The 17,321-nt window shown below is 40.6% G+C and overlaps 1 pseudogene; it reads right to left on the reverse strand.

Annotated features, from left to right (window-relative positions):
• Positions 1–303: 303 nt before the first annotated feature.
• Positions 304–16,614, reverse strand: LOC131911046 (olfactory receptor 5B12-like; annotated as a pseudogene).
• Positions 16,615–17,321: the final 707 nt, after the last annotated feature.

Raw genomic sequence — 17,321 nt, forward strand, 5'->3', positions numbered from 1 at the left:
GTTAAGTATAAACATGTACATATATGTACAAAATAAGAAGTAATATAAAAAGCCATTAATTTTAAATAAAGGAAGGAAGGATATATTAAAGTATTTGAAGTGGAAATGTATAATTTTAATCTCAAACTAAAAGAATTAATTTAATGATAAAAATAAATTTTAAATGTAAAATAAGGGAACATACAGAAAAAAGAAGTACGAAACAAAATTTATATTCAGAGACATTGTAGTATTAAAATTATAATAAAATTTTCTTACATGATAGAATGTTTACAGAAATTTCTTGTGGCTTATAATCTACAATTAATTTGCTAAGGATTTTGAAGACTGCCTTCCACCAGCCTTCTTAGATACACTCTTAGTCTTTTTGTTCTTCATACTGTAGGCCAGAGGGTACAACATGGGCCTGATCATGGTGGAGAATAAGGTTACCATTTTGGGAATGCCCACAAAGTAACTAAAGTTGGGTTGTAAGTACATGAACATATTGTTCCATAGAAAACTGAAACACTGATGAGGTGGGATGCACAAGTGGAGAAAATCTACCAGCCCTCAGCTGGCGGAGAAAGTCTTCCAGTACTCCGATGACCAATAGAGAGGAATCAACATTTATTGCTGCCAACATGAACATTACCCATCTCATTTTGCATGATTAATAGTCAGTAATGATATAATGTCACAGAAAAGGAGGTTAACAACATTGGAATAGTATAAAAATGGGAAATGAATACAACATGAATGGAATATTGCAAGAGTCCACTGATATAGGAATCATCAAGCAGGACACATATGGTACTTGTCATGTTGGTGGAGTACTGTAGAGATTTACATATGGCTACATGATGGTTTTAGGCCATTGAGGCTAAGATGCAACTTCCAATAGTTTCAAAATCTGCAAAGAAAAGCATCTGAGAAGCACATGCATTGTAGGATAAGATCATTTCTCCCCTGAGAAATCCCTCCACACCTTGAGAGTGACAGCTGAAACATAAACACAGTTTACCAGCCAGAGATTACTGAGAAAAAAAGTAGACTATACTTTGGGGTCAGGAGTCAAATAGAACCAGCACAACCATCCCAATATTCCCAATCAGAATGATCAAATAAACAGAGAAAATATTATAAATGATGGGTCTTACAGTTCTGGGGTATCTCTTAACCTCACATGAATAAATTCATTCTCCACTAAAATATTCTCCAGCAAACTCAACTGGGAATGATCATGACTTGCTCCTAAGAGGTGATGATATAATAACATCTGAAGCATGATCAAGGTCATGATATAGCAACATTTCCTTTGTGAAAAAACTTACAAAAATTCTTATTAGGGCAGGTTGCATGAGGTCACTAATGTGGGAGTAGTATAAATGAATATTGGAACTTTATATTTAGGGCTTATTTCAAAGTGTCTGGTATATGATATTATTTATTGCAGTAATTCACCTCATTATCTTATTTTATTTACATTTTGCAATGTCCTAGAAGCACACTTAAGGCATACTTTGATTCTTTAAGTATGCATCAAAAGTTTATTCAGAAGTTAAGAAAAGTGTATGCTTTCAATATCATGGTGAAAAGAACCCTAAAATGCATTTCCTGTCTCAGATAGCTGTACCAAGTTACAGAGGGTAGTGTCTGGGGCACTGCTCTAGAAATATACACCCTTTCTTCTTCATCTATAAATTCTTTAAGTGAAAGCTTCAGTTTAAAATTTGGGCCATTTGGGTATCTACTTGATGTATGAGGCCGATATGTAAAGACATTTGGATATATTTAAGCATGTCAAAAATTAAAGAGAGTATTTCAAAACCCAAGCTATTTGGTTTCCTTCCATGTCTTGAATTTTTTTTTTTTAATTTTTATTTTGCAATACAATTCAGTTCTACATATCAGCCACAGATTCCCTTGTTCTCCCCCCTCCCGCCCCCCTCACCTTCCCCCCAGCCCGCCCCCCATTCCAATCTCCTCCAGGGCAAAGCCTTCCCCACAGACTGAGATCAACCTGGTGGACTCAGTCCAGGTAGGTCCAGTCCCCTCCTCCCATGCTGAGCCAAGGGACCCTGCATAGGCCCCAGGTTTCAAACAGCCAACTCATGCAATGAGCACAGGACCCGGTCCCACTGCCTGGATGCCTCCCAAACAGATCAGGCCAATCAACTGTCTCACCCACTCAGAGGGCCTGATCCAGTTGGTGACCCCTCAGCCATTGGTTCATATTTCATGTGTTTCCGTTTGTTTGGCTATTTGTCTCTGTGCTTTATCCGACCTTGGTCTCAACAATTCTCTCTCATATAAACCCTCCTCATTCTCGCTAATTGGACTCCCAGAGATCCACCTGGGGCCTAGTCATGGATCTCTGCCTCCAGGTCCATCAGTAGTTGGATGAGGTTTCTAGCACGACAATTAGGGTGTTTGGCCATCCCATCACCAGAGTAGGTCAGTTCGGATTGTCGCTCGACCATTGCCAGCAGTCTGTTGTGGGGGTATCTTTGTGGATTTCTGTGGGCCTCTCTAGCACTTTGTTTCTTCCTATTCTCATGTGGTCTTCATTTACCATGGTCTCCTATTCCTTGTTCTCCCTCTCTGTTTTTGATCCAGCTGGGATCTCCCACTCACCCAAGCTCTCTTTCCCTCGACCCTCGCCCTTCACTACCCCCACTCCTGTCCAGGCTGTTCATGTAGATCTCATTCCATTTCTCTGTCGTTGGGCGATCCCTGTGTCTTTCTTGGGGTCCTGTTTTCCAGGTAGCCTGCCTGGTGATGTGAGTAGCAGTCCAGTCATCCTTGTTCCACATCTAGTATCCTGTTATGAGTGAGTACATACCATGTTTGTCTTTCTGAGTCTGGGATACCTCACTCAGGATGATTTTTTCTAGATCCATCCATTTGTCTGCAAACCTCATGATGTCATTGTTTTTCTCTGCTGAGTAGTATTCCATTGTGTATATGTACCACATTTTGTTTATCCATTCTTCAGTTGAAGGGCATCTAGGTTGTTTCCATGTTCTGGCTATTACAAACAACGCTGATATGAACATAGCTGAACAAGTGCTCTTGTGGTGTGGTTGAGCATTCCTTGGGTATATGCCCAAGAGTGGTATAGCTGGATCTTGGGGGAGATGGATTCCCAATTTTCTAAGAAAGTGCCCTATTGATTTCCAAAGTGGTTGTACAAGCTTGCATTCCCACCAGCAGTGGAGGAGAGTTCCCCTAGCTCCACATCCTCTCCAGCATAAGGTGTCTTCAGTGTTTTTGATCTTAGCCATTCTGACAGGCGTAAGGTGGTATCTCAGAGTTGTTTTGATTTGCATTTCCCTGATGATTAGGGATGTTGAGCAATTCCTTAAATGTCTTTCAGCCATTTGAGTTTCCTCTGTTGAGAATTCTCTGTTTAGTTCTATAGCCCATTTCTTAATTGGACTGTTGGGCATTTTGATGTCTAATTTCTTGAGTTCCTTATATATTCTGGATATCAGTCCTCTGTCAGATGTGGGATTGGTGAAGATCTTTTCCCATTCTGTAGGCTGTCGCTTTGCTTTGTTGACCGTTTCCTTTGCCCTACAAAAGCTTCTCAGTTTCAAGAGGTCCCACTGATTGATTGTTTCTCTCAGTGTCTGTGCTACTGGTGTTCTATTTAGAAAGTGGTCTCCTATGCCAATGTGTTCAAGACTACTTCCTACTTTCTCTTCTAGCAGGTTCAGAGTAGCTGGATTTATGTTGAGGTCCTTGATCCACTTGGACTTAAGTTTTGTGCACGGTGATAGATATGGATCTATTTGCAGCCTTCTACATGTTGATATCCAGTTTTGCCAGCACCATTTGTTGAAGATGCTTTCTTTTTTCCATTGTGCACTTTTGGCTTCTTTGTCAAAAATTATTTGTTCATAGGTGTGCGGATTAATATCAGGGTCTTCAATTCGATTCCATTGGTCCACATGTCGGTTTTTATGCCAGTACCAAGCTGTTTTTATTACTGTAGCTCTATAGTACAGCTTGAAGTCAGGGATCGTGATGCCTCCAGAGGTTGTTTTATTGTACAGGATTCTTTTGGCTATCCTGGGTTTTTTGTTTTTCCATATGAAGTTGAGTATTATTCTTTCCAGGTCTGTGAAGAATTGTGTTGGTATTTTGATGGGGATTGCATTGAATCTGTAGATTGCTTTTGGTAAGATTGCCATTTTTACTATGTTAGTTCTGCCTATCCATGAGCATGGGAGATCTTTCCATTTTCTGACATCTTCTTCAATTTCTTTTTTCAGGGACTTAAAGTTCTTGTCATATAGGTCCTTCACTTGCTTGGTTAGTATTACCCCAAGGTATTTTATGTCATTTGTGGCTATAGTAAAGGGTGATGTATCTCTGATTTCCTTCTCCGCTTTTTTGTCCATTGTATATAGGAGGGCTACTGATTTTTTGGAGTTGATCTTGTATCCTGCTATGTTGCTGAAGGTGTTTATAAGCTGTATCAGTTCCTTGGTGGAATCTTTGGGGTTGCTCAAGTATACTATCATGTCATCTGCAAATAGGGAAAGCTTGACTTCTTCCTTTCCAATTTGTATCCCCTTAATCTCCTTATGTTGTCTTATTGCTCTGGCTAGAACTTCAAGTACTATATTGAATAAGTATGGGGAGAGCGGACAGCCTTGCCTCGTTCCTGATTTTAGTGGAATTGCTTTGAGTTTCTCTCCATTTAATTTGATGTTGGCTGTTGGCTTGCTGTAAATTGCCTTTATTATGTTTAGGTATGTTCCCTGTATTCCTGATCGCTCCAAGACCTTTATCATGAAGGGGTGTTGGATTTTGTCAAATGCCTTTTCAGCATCTAGTGAGATGATCATGTGGTTTTTTTCTTTGAGTTTGTTTATATGGTGTATCACATTGACAGACTTTCGTATGTTGAACCATCCTTGCATCCCTGGAATGAATCCTACTTGATCATGGTGGATAATTGTTTTGATGTGGTCTTGGAGTCTGTTTGCCAGTATTTTATTGAGTATTTTTGCATCAATGTTCATGAGGGAGATCGGTCTGTAGTTCTCTTTCTTTGTTGTATCCTTGTTTGGTTTGGGAATCAGGGTAATTGTAGCCTCATAGAAGGAGTTTGGTAATGTTCCTTCTGTTTCTATTGTATGGAACAATTTAGAGAGTATTGGTATTAACTCTTCTTTGAAGATCTGGTAGAATTCTGCACTGAAACCATCTGGTCCTGGGCTTTTTTTGGTTGGGAGACTTTTAATGACTGTTTCTATTTCGTTAGGGGTTATTGGACTATTTAAATAGTTTATCTGGTCTTGATTTAATTTAGGTATGTGGTACCTATCCAGAAAATTATCCATTTCTTTTAGGTTTTCCAGTTTTGTGGAATAGAGGTTTTTGAAGTATGACCTGATGATTCTCTGGATTTCCTCAATGTCTGTTGTTATGTCCCCCTTTTCATTTCTGATTTTGTTGATTTGGATGCTCTCTCTCTGTCTTTTGGTTAGTTTGGATAAGGGCTTGTCTATCTTGTTGATTTTCTCAAAGAACCAACTCTTTGTTTCATTAATTTTTTGTATTGTTCTCTTTGTTTCTATTTTATTGATTTCAGCTCTCACTTTGATAATTTCCTGGCATCTATTTTTCCTGGGAGACTTTGCTTCTTCCTGTTCTAGAACTTTCAGGTGTGCTGTTAAGTCACTAGTGTGAGATTTCTCCAGCTTATTTATGTGGGCGTTTAGTGCTATGAATTTCCCTCTTAGTACTGCTTTCATAGTGTCCCATAGGTTTGGATATGTGGTGTCTTCATTTTCGTTGATCTCTAGGAAGTCTTTAATTTCTTTCTTTATTTCTTCCTTAACCCATTGGTGATTCAGGTGGGTATTGTTCAGTTTCCATGAGATTGTAGGTTTTCTGTAGTTTTTGTTGTTGTTGAAATCCAACTTTAGACCATGGTGGTCTGATAGAACACAGGAGGTTATTCTAATTGTTTTGTATCTGTTTAGATTTGCTTTGTGACCAAGTATGTGGTCAATTTTAGAGAAGGTTCCATGGGGTGCTGAGAAGAAGGTATATTCTTTTTTGTTAGGATGGAATGTTCTGTAGATGTCGATTAAGTCCATTTGAGTCATGACATCAATTAAGTCCTTTATTTCTCTGTTAAGTTTCGATTTGGGGGATCTGTCCAGTGGTGAAAGTGGGGTGTTGAGGTCTCCCACTATTAATGTGTGGGGTTTTATATGTGATTTAAGCTTTAATAATGTTTCTTTTACATATGTGGGTGCCCTTGTGTTTGGGGCATAAATGTTCAGAATTGAGACTTCATCTTGGTGGATCTTTCCTGTGATGAGTATGTAATGCCCTTCTTGATCTCTTTTGATTGATTTTAGTTTGAAGTCTATTTTGCTGGATATCAGGATGGCTACACCCGCTTGTTTCTTAAGACCGTTTGATTGGAAAGTCTTTTCCCAGCCTTTTATTTTTAGGTAGTGTCTATCTTTGAATTTGAGATGTGTTTCTTGTATGCAGCAGAAAGATGGGTCCTGCTTTCGTATCCATTCTGTAAGCCTATGTCTTTTTATAGGTGAATTAAGTCCATTGATATTGAGGGATATTAATGTCCAGTGATTGTTCATTCCTGTTATTTTTTGGTGGTGATGTGTGTGTACTTTTCTTCGTTGGGGTCTACTGCTGTGGCTTTATCTATTGCCTGTGTTTTCGAGGTTGTATCTGACTTCCTTAGGTTGGAATTTTCCTTCTAGTGCTTTCTGTAGGGCTGGGTTTGTGGATAAATATTGTTTAAATCTGGCTTTGTCATGGAATGTCTTGTTCACTCCATCTATGATGATTGAAAGTTTTGCTGGGTATATTAGTCTAGGCTGACATCCATGGTCTCTTAATGTCTGCATTACATCTGTCCAGGACCTTCTGGCTTTCAAAGTCTCCATTGAGAAATCGGGTGTTATTCTGATAGGTTTGCCTTTATATGTCACTTGGCCTTTTTCCTTTGCTGCTCTTAATATTCTTTCTTTATTCTGTACGTTTAATTGTTTAATTATTATGTGGCGAGGGGACTTTTTCTGGGGGTCTAGTCTGTTTGGTGTTCTATAGGCTTCCTGTATCTTCATAGGCATTTCCTTCTTTAAGTTGGGAAAGTTTTCTTCTATGATCTTGTTGAATATATTTTCTGTGCCCTTGAGTTGGTATTCTTCTCCTTCTTCTACCCCTATTATTCGTAGGTTTGGTCTTTTCATGGTGTCCCAAATTTCTTGGACATTTTGGTTCATGACTTTGTTGACTTTAGTGTTTTCTTTGACTGATGAATCCATTTCTTCTATTGTATCTTCAACGCTAGAGATCCTCTCTTCCATCTCTTGCATTCTGTTGATTATACTTGCATCTGAAGTTCCCAATCGTTTTCTCAGATTTTCTATTTCCAGCATTCCCTCTGTTTGTGTCTTCTTCATTTTTTCTATTTCCTTTTTCAGGTCTTGGACTGTTTCCTTCATTTGTTTCATTGATTTTTCTTGGTTTTCTTTCAGTATTTTATTGTTCTCTTCCAGGACTTTATTGATTTCTTCTAATTTGTTTGCCCTTTCCTCTAGTTGTTTACAGCGTTCTTCACATTTTTTTGTCTTTTCCTCTACACGAGCCTCTAGCTTCTTCATGATGACATTCATAAGGCTATTTTCTTCTGCTTCTTCCAATTTCTGATGTTCAGGTCTAGGTGTTGGAGGAGGGCTAGGGCCTGGTGATGGTGTATTACTATTCATTTTGTTGTATGTGTTTCTGCCTTGACGTCTGCCCATCTCCTTGTGGTTCGTTCCTGGCCTTATCCGCACACTTGGTTCAGAGCTGACAGATTCAGGAAATCTCTCTCTCTTGTCCAGATGGGAGCTCTCTTGTCCAAATTGGAAGTCCGGGGCAGGATGGAAGCTCTTGTTCAGAAGGGAAGTCCGGGGGAGGATGGGTGCTCTCCTCTCTCTCTCTCTCTCTCTCTCTCTCTCTCTCTCTCTCTCTCTCTCTCTCCTCCAGATGGGAAATCCACGGCAAGATGGGAGCTGGGGGCCAGCCTCTAAGTCTCAAGAAGAGGCTTGGGGCTCAGGCGGATGGGCGTGGGGGCAGGGCATGGAGACTGCAGGGTTTGCCAGGGGTCTTGGAGAAGGAGATCCTTCCCGGTGGGGCTAGAAGGGCACCTGCCCGGGGAGCAGAACCTGGGGCCAAGTTGGGCAGGTCTTCCCCGGAGTGGCTGGTGCCCAGGGATGGGGTAGGGGGCAAGCTAGGGCACTCACCTGTGCTTCAGAAGGGAAGTCCTGGGCAAGATGGGAGCTGGGGGGCCTGGCCTCTAAGTCTCAGGCAGAGGCTTGGGGCTCAGGCGGATGGGCGTGGGGGCAGGGCGTGGAGACTGCAGGGTCTGCCAGGGGTCTTGGAGAGGGGGATCCTTCCCAGTGGGGCTAGAAGGGCACCTGCCCGGGGAGCAGAACCTGGGCCCAAGTTGGGCAGGTCTTCCCCGGAGTGGCTGGTGCCCAGGGATGGGGTCGGGGGCAAGCTAGGGCACTCACCTGTGCTTCAGAAGGGAAGTCCTGGGCAAGATGGGAGCTGGGGGCCGGCCTCTAAGTCTCAGGAAGAGGCTTGGGGCTCAGGCAGATGGGCGTGGGGGCAGGGCGTGGAGACTGCAGGGTCTGCCAAGGGTCTTGGAGAAGGGGATCCTTCCCGGTTGGGGTAGAAGGGCACCTGCCCGGGGTCCAGAACCTGGGCCCAAGTTGGGCAGGTCTTCCCCGGAGTGGCTGGTGCCCAGGGATGGGGTCGGGGGCAAGCTAGGGCACTCACCTGTGCTTCAGAAGGGAAGTCCTGGGCAAGATCCATGTCTTGAATTTTTTATGTAGGCTGGTATTTTCTATCTTTTTCAGTGACACAATTCTGCATTACTTGTTTTGGGAGGAGACTAGAAGAAGCATGAAGAGCTACTGTTCTTCTCCCTATGGACTCTGTGCCCTCAGCCAAGCTGTATTTTCTGATGTATTTGCTTGTTCTCACTTCCATGATGACTCGGGTGACACTTGCCTATGAATTCTTGGTTAGAGTATGAAGGTGCCTTTTAAGCCCCCAAATTATTCTAGTCTAGAGTCTTGGGTCCTCCTCATTTGCATTTATATATTAAAGTAAGAAATGATGTAGCCTTACTTTAAGGGCATTCTAAATGAGAATCATCATTCCTTTTATTTGCATACTGTATTTGCACCTACATAATAAATAATAATATATGTTCTTTGTAAGTTATAAAAGACACTATAGTTTTAAAAGCAGGCAAGCAATGGGAGATATTACTTCACATAACATAATGTATCTCATACATTCTTGGATACAACATTGTGTTCAGTTCACAATACTAATGCCTAACTGTTGGTGGTCCTAAAGAAAGTCACATCCTTTGTGCACTCAAATGGGTGTTGGAAGATCTACAGTCTCTGAAATTACAAAGAGTGTTATCATCATTACACTTCTACTCTTGAACAACATTATAGATAGACTAAATTTATGAATGTAGTGTTACCTTTTGAGCATCACTATCTCTCCAAAGTCAAATAGACCTGAGTATGAAAATCTATAGGCCTGGAGCAACACAGAATAACAGAAATAGCAATGGTTCAAGGCTCAGAAAATTTTCAGAAATATTAAGGCTGTCATGTGGCTCAGCTGTTTATACTTCCTGAGCATTAGTTTTCATTCCTGTGCTTTCATTTGAAGAGTAAAGAAGATTGCATATTTTACCATCTTTTATAGTTCTAATTGGCTATGCTGTCATGTTGGTATGCTTTTTAATACTTCATGTTGTCAGACAAATATGGAGACAAAGGAAATATCGAAAATGCTTCATATCCAGAACAGTGGTTCAAAGTTCACATCTTGGAAGGCATCTTGCTGTTATCATCCCCCATCTGTGAAGTGCTGATACAGAATGGAACCTGGGCTTGTACCCTTGAAAACATCAAGGCAGAGGTGGAAGCTTTGCCTATGTCTCAAGGGAAGGGGTGCCATGTAAGTGATGATCTGTAAATATTTGTTACACCATATTGGCCCTTCAACCTGACCTTGGTAAGCACAACATAGTAAAGTGTCTCAATTGCTTATGGAATGCTTATAATGGCAAAGGAAAATAGAAAATTAGAATGAAGAACCCCAATTATCAGACCAGTGAGAACAGTATCTTTTTTTATTTTTTTTATTTTGCAATACAATTCAGTTCTACATATCAGCCATGAATTCCCTTGTTCTCCCCCTCCTGCCCCCCTCACTTTCCCCCCAGCCCACCCCCCATTCCCACCTCCTCCAGGGCAAAGCCTCCCCCGAGGACTGAGATCAACCTGGTAGACTCAGTCCAGGCAGGTCCAGTCCCCTCCTCCCAGGCCCAGCCAAGCGACCCTGCATAGGCCCCAGGTTTCAAACAGCCAACTCATGCAATGAGCATAGGACCCAGTCCCACTGCCTGGATGCCTCCCAAACAGATCAAGCCAATCAACTATCTCACCTATTCAGAGGGCCTGATCCAGTTGGGGACCCCTCAGCCATTGGTTCATAGTTCATGTGTTTCCATTCGTTTGGCTATTTGTCCCTGTGCTTTATCCAACCTTGGTCTCAACAATTCTCACTCATATAAACCCTCCTCTTTCTTGATAATTGGACTCCCAGAGCTCCACCCAGGGCATAGCCATGGATCTCTGCATCCAGATCCCTCAGTCGTTGGATGGGGTTTCTAGCATGACAATTAGGGTGTTTGGCCATCCCTCACCAGAGTAGGTCAGTTCGGGCTGTCTCTCAACCATTGCCAGCAGTCTGTTGTGGGGGTATCTTTGTAGATTTCTGTGGGCCTCTCTAGCACTTTGCTTCTTCCTATTCTCATATGGTCTTCATTTACCATGGTCTCCTATTCCTTGGAGAACAGTATCTTTTTTTAAAGACAAAAAAATTTAGTGTAGTTGAGACAGATTCAGAGTTCTTAGACAGAATAAGATTAGAAGGCTTTGCACATATAGTTAGTAATGACTAAAGCCATAGAATGTATCTCACTGAAAATCTTATAGTAGATAAAGACCAATGATGTAGTAATAAAAGTACAATTCATAAATGACTAAAGATCTAAGTAGACTTTTCTCTTAAGGACACATAGAAAGATGCACATAAAGTACTTCAAACAATGCCAATATCTTTAACCACTAGGTACATGCAAACTAAAAGCATAATCACATGTCATTTCACCTCCACAGGGTAGTCAAAATAAAAATGAAAGATAATATTAAATGTTAGCTAATAGCACTAAAAAGAAATGAGTATCCAAACACCCTGATGGGCCCATAAAAACAAATAATTTGAGAAATATTCAGTAAACTCAAAACCAATTAAGTACATAGTCATCATATAACTCATTTATTTTGCTAGAAAGAAATAGCGTGGACTGTGTGATTTATAATGAACATTATTTCTGGCAATTCTGAGGCTTAATGCTTGAGCACTCCACACAGCACAGCTGAAGAGGAAGAGGAATATAGCATGAGAGAGAAGCACAGACTTGGGTTTTACCTGTAGTCCTCTCTGTCCATTGTTCTAATCTCAAGATCTGAGTACCCTGAATCTTTGGTAGGAAGAACATCCTTGACATCTTTGCAGTATCTTTAGCGTCATTGTCCTGATTAATAGCACCTGACATGTCTGTTCTTGCTACTCTCTTCCAAAGTTTACTGGACCTAGGCCTCAGCTTTTTAATTATTTTAGAGTCAGTGAGGTAGTCTTCCAAATCATTATTTTCTGTTATTAAAATTCACAACTTCCAGGTAGCCTGCCTGGTGATGTGAGTAGCAGTCCAGTCATCCTTGTTCCACATCTAGTATCCTGTTATGAGTGAGTACATACCATGTTTGTCTTTCTGAGTCTGGGATACCTCACTCAGGATGATTTTTTCTAGATCCATCCATTTGTCTGCAAACCTCATGATGTCATTGTTTTTCTCTGCTGAGTAGTATTCCATTGTGTATATGTACCACATTTTGTTTATCCATTCTTCAGTTGAAGGGCATCTAGGTTGTTTCCATGTTCTGGCTATTACAAACAATGCTGATATGAACATAGCTGAACAAGTGCTCTTGTGGTGTGGTTGGGCATTCCTTGGGTATATGCCCAAGAGTGGTATAGCTGGATCTTGGGGGAGATGGATTCCCAATTTTCTAAGAAATCGCCATATTGATTTCCAAAGTGGTTGTACAAGCTTGCATTCCCACCAGCAGTGGAGGAGAGTTCCCCTAGCTCCACATCCTCTCCAGCATAAGGTGTCTTCAGTGTTTTTGATCTTAGCCATTCTGACAGGCGTAAGGTGGTATCTCAGAGTTGTTTTGATTTGCATTTCCCTGATGATTAGGGATGTTGAGCAATTCCTTAAATGTCTTTCAGCCATTTGAGTTTCCTCTGGTGAGAATTCTCTGTTTAGTTCTATAGCCCATTTCTTAATTGGACTGTTGGGCATTTTGGTGTCTAATTTCTTGAGTTCCTTATATATTCTGGATATCAGTCCTCTGTCAGATGTGGGATTGGTGAATATCTTTTCCCATTCTGTAGGCTGTCGCTTTGCTTTGTTGACCGTATCCTTTGCCCTACAAAAGCTTCTCAGTTTCAAGAGGTCCCATTGATTGATTGTTTCTCTCAGTGTCTGTGCTACTGGTGTTCTATTTAGAAAGTGGTCTCCTATGCCAATGCGTTCAAGACTACTTCCAACTTTCTCTTCTAGCAGAAAATAGGACCCCAAGAAAGACACAGGGATCGCCCAATGACAGAGAAATGGAATGAGATCTACATGAACAGCCTGGACATGAGTGGGGGTAGTGAAGGGCGAGGGTCGAGGGAAAGAGAGCTTGGGTGAGTGGGAGATCCCAGCTGGATCAACAACAGAGAGGGAGAACAAGGAATAGGAGACCATGGTAAATGAAGACCACATGAGAATAGGAAGAAACAAAGTGCTAGAGAGGCCCACAGAAATCCACAAAGATACCCCCACAACAGACTGCTGGCAATGGTCGAGAGACAGTCCGAACTGACCTACTCTGGTGATGGGATGGCCAAACACCCTAATTGTCGTGCTAAAAACCTCATCCAACTACTGAGGGATCTGGATGCAGAGATCCATGACTAGGCCCCAGGTGGATCTCTGGGAGTCCAATTAGCGAGAATGAGGAGGGTTTATATGAGTGAGAATTGTTGAGACCATGGTTGGATTAAGCACAGAGACAAATAGCCGAACGAACGGAAACACATGAAATATGAACCAATGGCTGAGGGGTCCCCAACTGGATCAGGCCCTCTGAGTGGGTGAGACAGTTGATTGGCCTGATCTGTTTGGGAGGCATCCAGGCAGTGGCACCGGGTCCTGTGCTCATTGCATGAGTCGGCTGGTTGAAACCTGGGGCCTATGCAGGGTCCCTTGGCTCAGCCTGGGAGGAGGGGACTGGACCTACCTGGACTGAGTCCACCAGGTTGATCTCAGTCTGTGGGGAAGGCTTTGCCCTGGAGGAGATTGGAATGGGGGCGGGCTGGGGGGGGAATGTGAGGGAGGCGGGAGGGGGGAGAACAAGGGAATCTGTGGCTGATATGTAGAACTGAATTGTATTGCAAAATAAAAATTAAAAAAAAAATTCACAACTTCATGTAATTTCTGTCTTTTTAAATTTTATTCTAGACACTCAAACAAAACTGCATAACAACTTTAATGTCTTGCCATTCGGAGTTATTTTTTACCCAAAATTTAGTTCATCAAATGACTTTAACTTCATTATAGCCCCACTTGTTTGCTAAATGACATACTTCTTATTACCACAGAAAATTGCAGCTGTCATGATCATGAATGGAAACAAATATACAAGGAGCAAGAATATTCTTTTCCCAAATTCCTAAAAAAATCTTGTCAATTCAAAAATATACAAATATCTGGAATTTCAAAACCAGCATCCACATGTAAGAAAACATGTAACTCTTATCTTCTGGGCCTGAGTTACCTACCTCAGTTTAATAATACCCTTTTCAGCATTTTGCTACACATTTCAAAATTGCTTTAAAAATAATATTTTATGACATTATTCATAATATTCATACACAGCCACAATGTATTTTTGTCATGCCCAATTTCCCAAACTTCCCATATCATTTTTCCACACTACATGTTTTCTCTTCACTCCCTCTCTCTGTTAATAATACCTGAATCTAATTAGTGTTACCCATATGACCCTGTCAAAGACACTGCCTATTGGCAAAAATAGCCATTTGCACAAGAAAATGTTTTTTCCTGGACTGCTTGGCAAAATGTTGTATTGACTGAACATTCAGGACTCATAGGAAGGTAACCACCGAACTTTACAAGGCAAGATGTTTTATCTACTGAAGCTGTTCTGCTTTGGTTACATCCAGAGTATTGTTGTTTTTAACAACAAGCATTAAAACTTTTAATTGCTCTGTGGATGAGTTACTCCAATGCTGACAGAGAATGACTGAATTAAATTTGATATTGGGGCCTGTGGGAGGCCCCTTAGGTCATTTCCCAACAGCAAAAGGTTACCTTGCCTGTCCCTTGTTCACCTGAATTCATAAGTCCAATGAAGGCCTTTGCCACTCTTCCTGCATACTCTAGAAGTTTGGGACCTTCTATTTGGATTATCTCTAGAAAAAAAACATTGTTTCTAGGAATGTCTCACTTACAACCCTTTTTCAGATGACTTTGCTTACCAAAATTAAACATCTTACATTTTGATTTTCTTAAAAGTTTTAGAAATTACTTCTATCAGACTAGTATCATAAATGTGAGATACAATAACAGCTATATTTCTATTCCATTCATCTATTGGTGTTATTCTTGACTTTAAAGGCCCAGTCACCCTTTGGCATTCTGATTTACCATTTTCAAAAGCCAAAGATTTGATCAATATTTGTCTAATATCTGGATCTGATACTAAGCTATTTACTGGTGAATTCAATCTTTGCAAAAAGATTAGTGAAGGCTTCTTTGGGGCCTTGTATACTTTTGATAATATTACTCAGACCTCATTCCTGATTCTTCAGCCTTCCCCCATACACTTAAACTTAATAAATGACATAGCACCAAGGTGTGACCATGAAATTCAAGCTGCCTTTGTCACTCAGCATATTGATCTTCACCTAGAAACTGACCCTTGGAAATATTAATACCTCTAGCCCTATTTCATTGTTCTTGTTCTATGTCCCTACATTACAAATATCATCATTGTACCTGAGAACCAGCTTCCAATATTGCTGATGACAAATATTTACAGTCTTGGAGGTTAATTATGTTTTGAATTGCCTGTGAATTTAATCTCTGCTTCACAGAGGGTGAATGCACGCCATACAAAATGATTGCTTCCTTAAATCTCTTCAAATCTAATATTTCTAAAGATTCTATTTAACTTCAGATATTCATGAGAGTGCTTATCATCTCCTAGTAGTTCTTGCATAGTAACTGGATAAACTAAAGTTGGTTTCTTAACAACTTTGGACTGCCTCTCTTTAGTTTCATCACATGGTGGCATAATAGGTTCATGTCTAAGTTCCTCTGTCTGTATCTGAGTATTTTTATTTTCATTTATAAGTCTTTATAAGGCTTGTGTTTCATGAATCCTAGTTGGTCTTAATAAAAACCCAGAGCCAGATATCAGGGTGAAAATAGAAAGATCAGAGAAGCAGAGCAAGCCACCTCTTAACCCACCAACTTCTCAGCCTGCAAGAACCTGAAAAGGCCTAAGTTCCTGTCTCCTACCACCTTATATTCTTTTCTCTGTCTAACTGTATCACTTCCTGTCTCAACCTTCCTAGTGCTGGGATTAAAGGCATGTGACTCCCAAGTACTGAGATTAAAGGTGCATGCCACCACTACCTGGCTGTTTCTCTATTAGACTGAATTAATCTCATGTATCCCAGTGTGGCCTTGAACTCACAGAGATCCAGATAAATCTCTGCCTGTGCCTTCTGACTGCTAGGATTAAAGGTATATGTCACCACTGCCTGACCTCTATGACTAACTTTGTGGCTAGCTCTGTCCTCTGATCTTCAGGCAAGCTTTTGTTTCTTAGATTGTGAGCAATATATCATCACAGGCTTGTACCTTATTTGTACACTTTCCATATTTGGTACACAAAAAAAGTATACCTATTGAGGATAAAATAAGAATTACCAGACTGATAGTAATTATTATTGGTATTATGTCAATCTCAGTTAACTCATTTATCTTTTCATATTCTGCTTCTGTTTTCAAGTCATCTAAAGTAGCATTATATAGGGTTCTAATGCCTTGCTTTATGATATTTCTCTTCCTTAACATATGATGTATTTTTCCTTTTTAATATTACTTAACCCTCTCCTTAGGGACTTCTCAGGTGTCTTACTAAATCTGATGACTCCTCAATTTGTCTGCTGCTGGCATGATTTCTCTGTCCATGTGGTCATGCCATGTGTTGGAGCACCAAACATTGTTTTTAACTAAGTTTCTATTTTTCTCTTTTAACAATAAAGTTTCAAGAGCCATATACTGGGGTAAAAACATGCTAGCTCAGAGAGGCAGAGAAAGCACCCACCTGCTTGTTCTTCTGCCATGATTTCAGAAAGAGTTTTCTCCTATGTTATCTCAAACAAAAACTGGAAACAGATGTCCATCCCTTGTACTTCCTATGAATCTCTCTTTCTCCATTCTCCTGACTTCTTCTCACTATCTATGGCTTTTTCTTTTCAACTGGTTGCATCCTCCACCTCTAGATTTATGCTTCTTTTTATTTAACACTGTTTATAATATTCAAGAAGAAAGCTTGTGTATTAAAGGTGTGTGCTAGGTGTGAGCCATACCACACCTAGAAGTAGGTTCCTCTAATAAACAATGCAATCATGGGGTTCACACTGTGGTTAAATATACTGCAACATCCAGGTATACGTTATCATGTAAAAAAACAAGGAGCAGGTTTTTTTTTTTCCAGAAAGTAGAACTAACAATTTTATTGTTTTCTCTTCTCATCCTGATCTTCCTTTGTCATATAAAGTGGATGCTGTTTAGGTCCCACCATCAATGTATCTTTGCTATTTAAGTTTTAGGAAAGAATGGGGAAAGATAGAAGAGTTGCTCTCATCTTTGCCTGTAGATCTGCTGCCTTCACCAAATCACAATATATTGTACATCTGATTATACTCAATTATACAGTGGCTCAGGTGACAAACAGCCTTACTACTGTGCTCAGAATATGAGAGGATGTCTCCACCTAAAGAGACTTATGATGCTGGAATGGTGATTGTACACATCCCTCCAAACAACT

Source organism: Peromyscus eremicus, chromosome 1 (genome assembly GCF_949786415.1).
Source record: "Peromyscus eremicus chromosome 1, PerEre_H2_v1, whole genome shotgun sequence".
NCBI classification, from domain to species: domain Eukaryota; kingdom Metazoa; phylum Chordata; class Mammalia; order Rodentia; family Cricetidae; genus Peromyscus; species Peromyscus eremicus.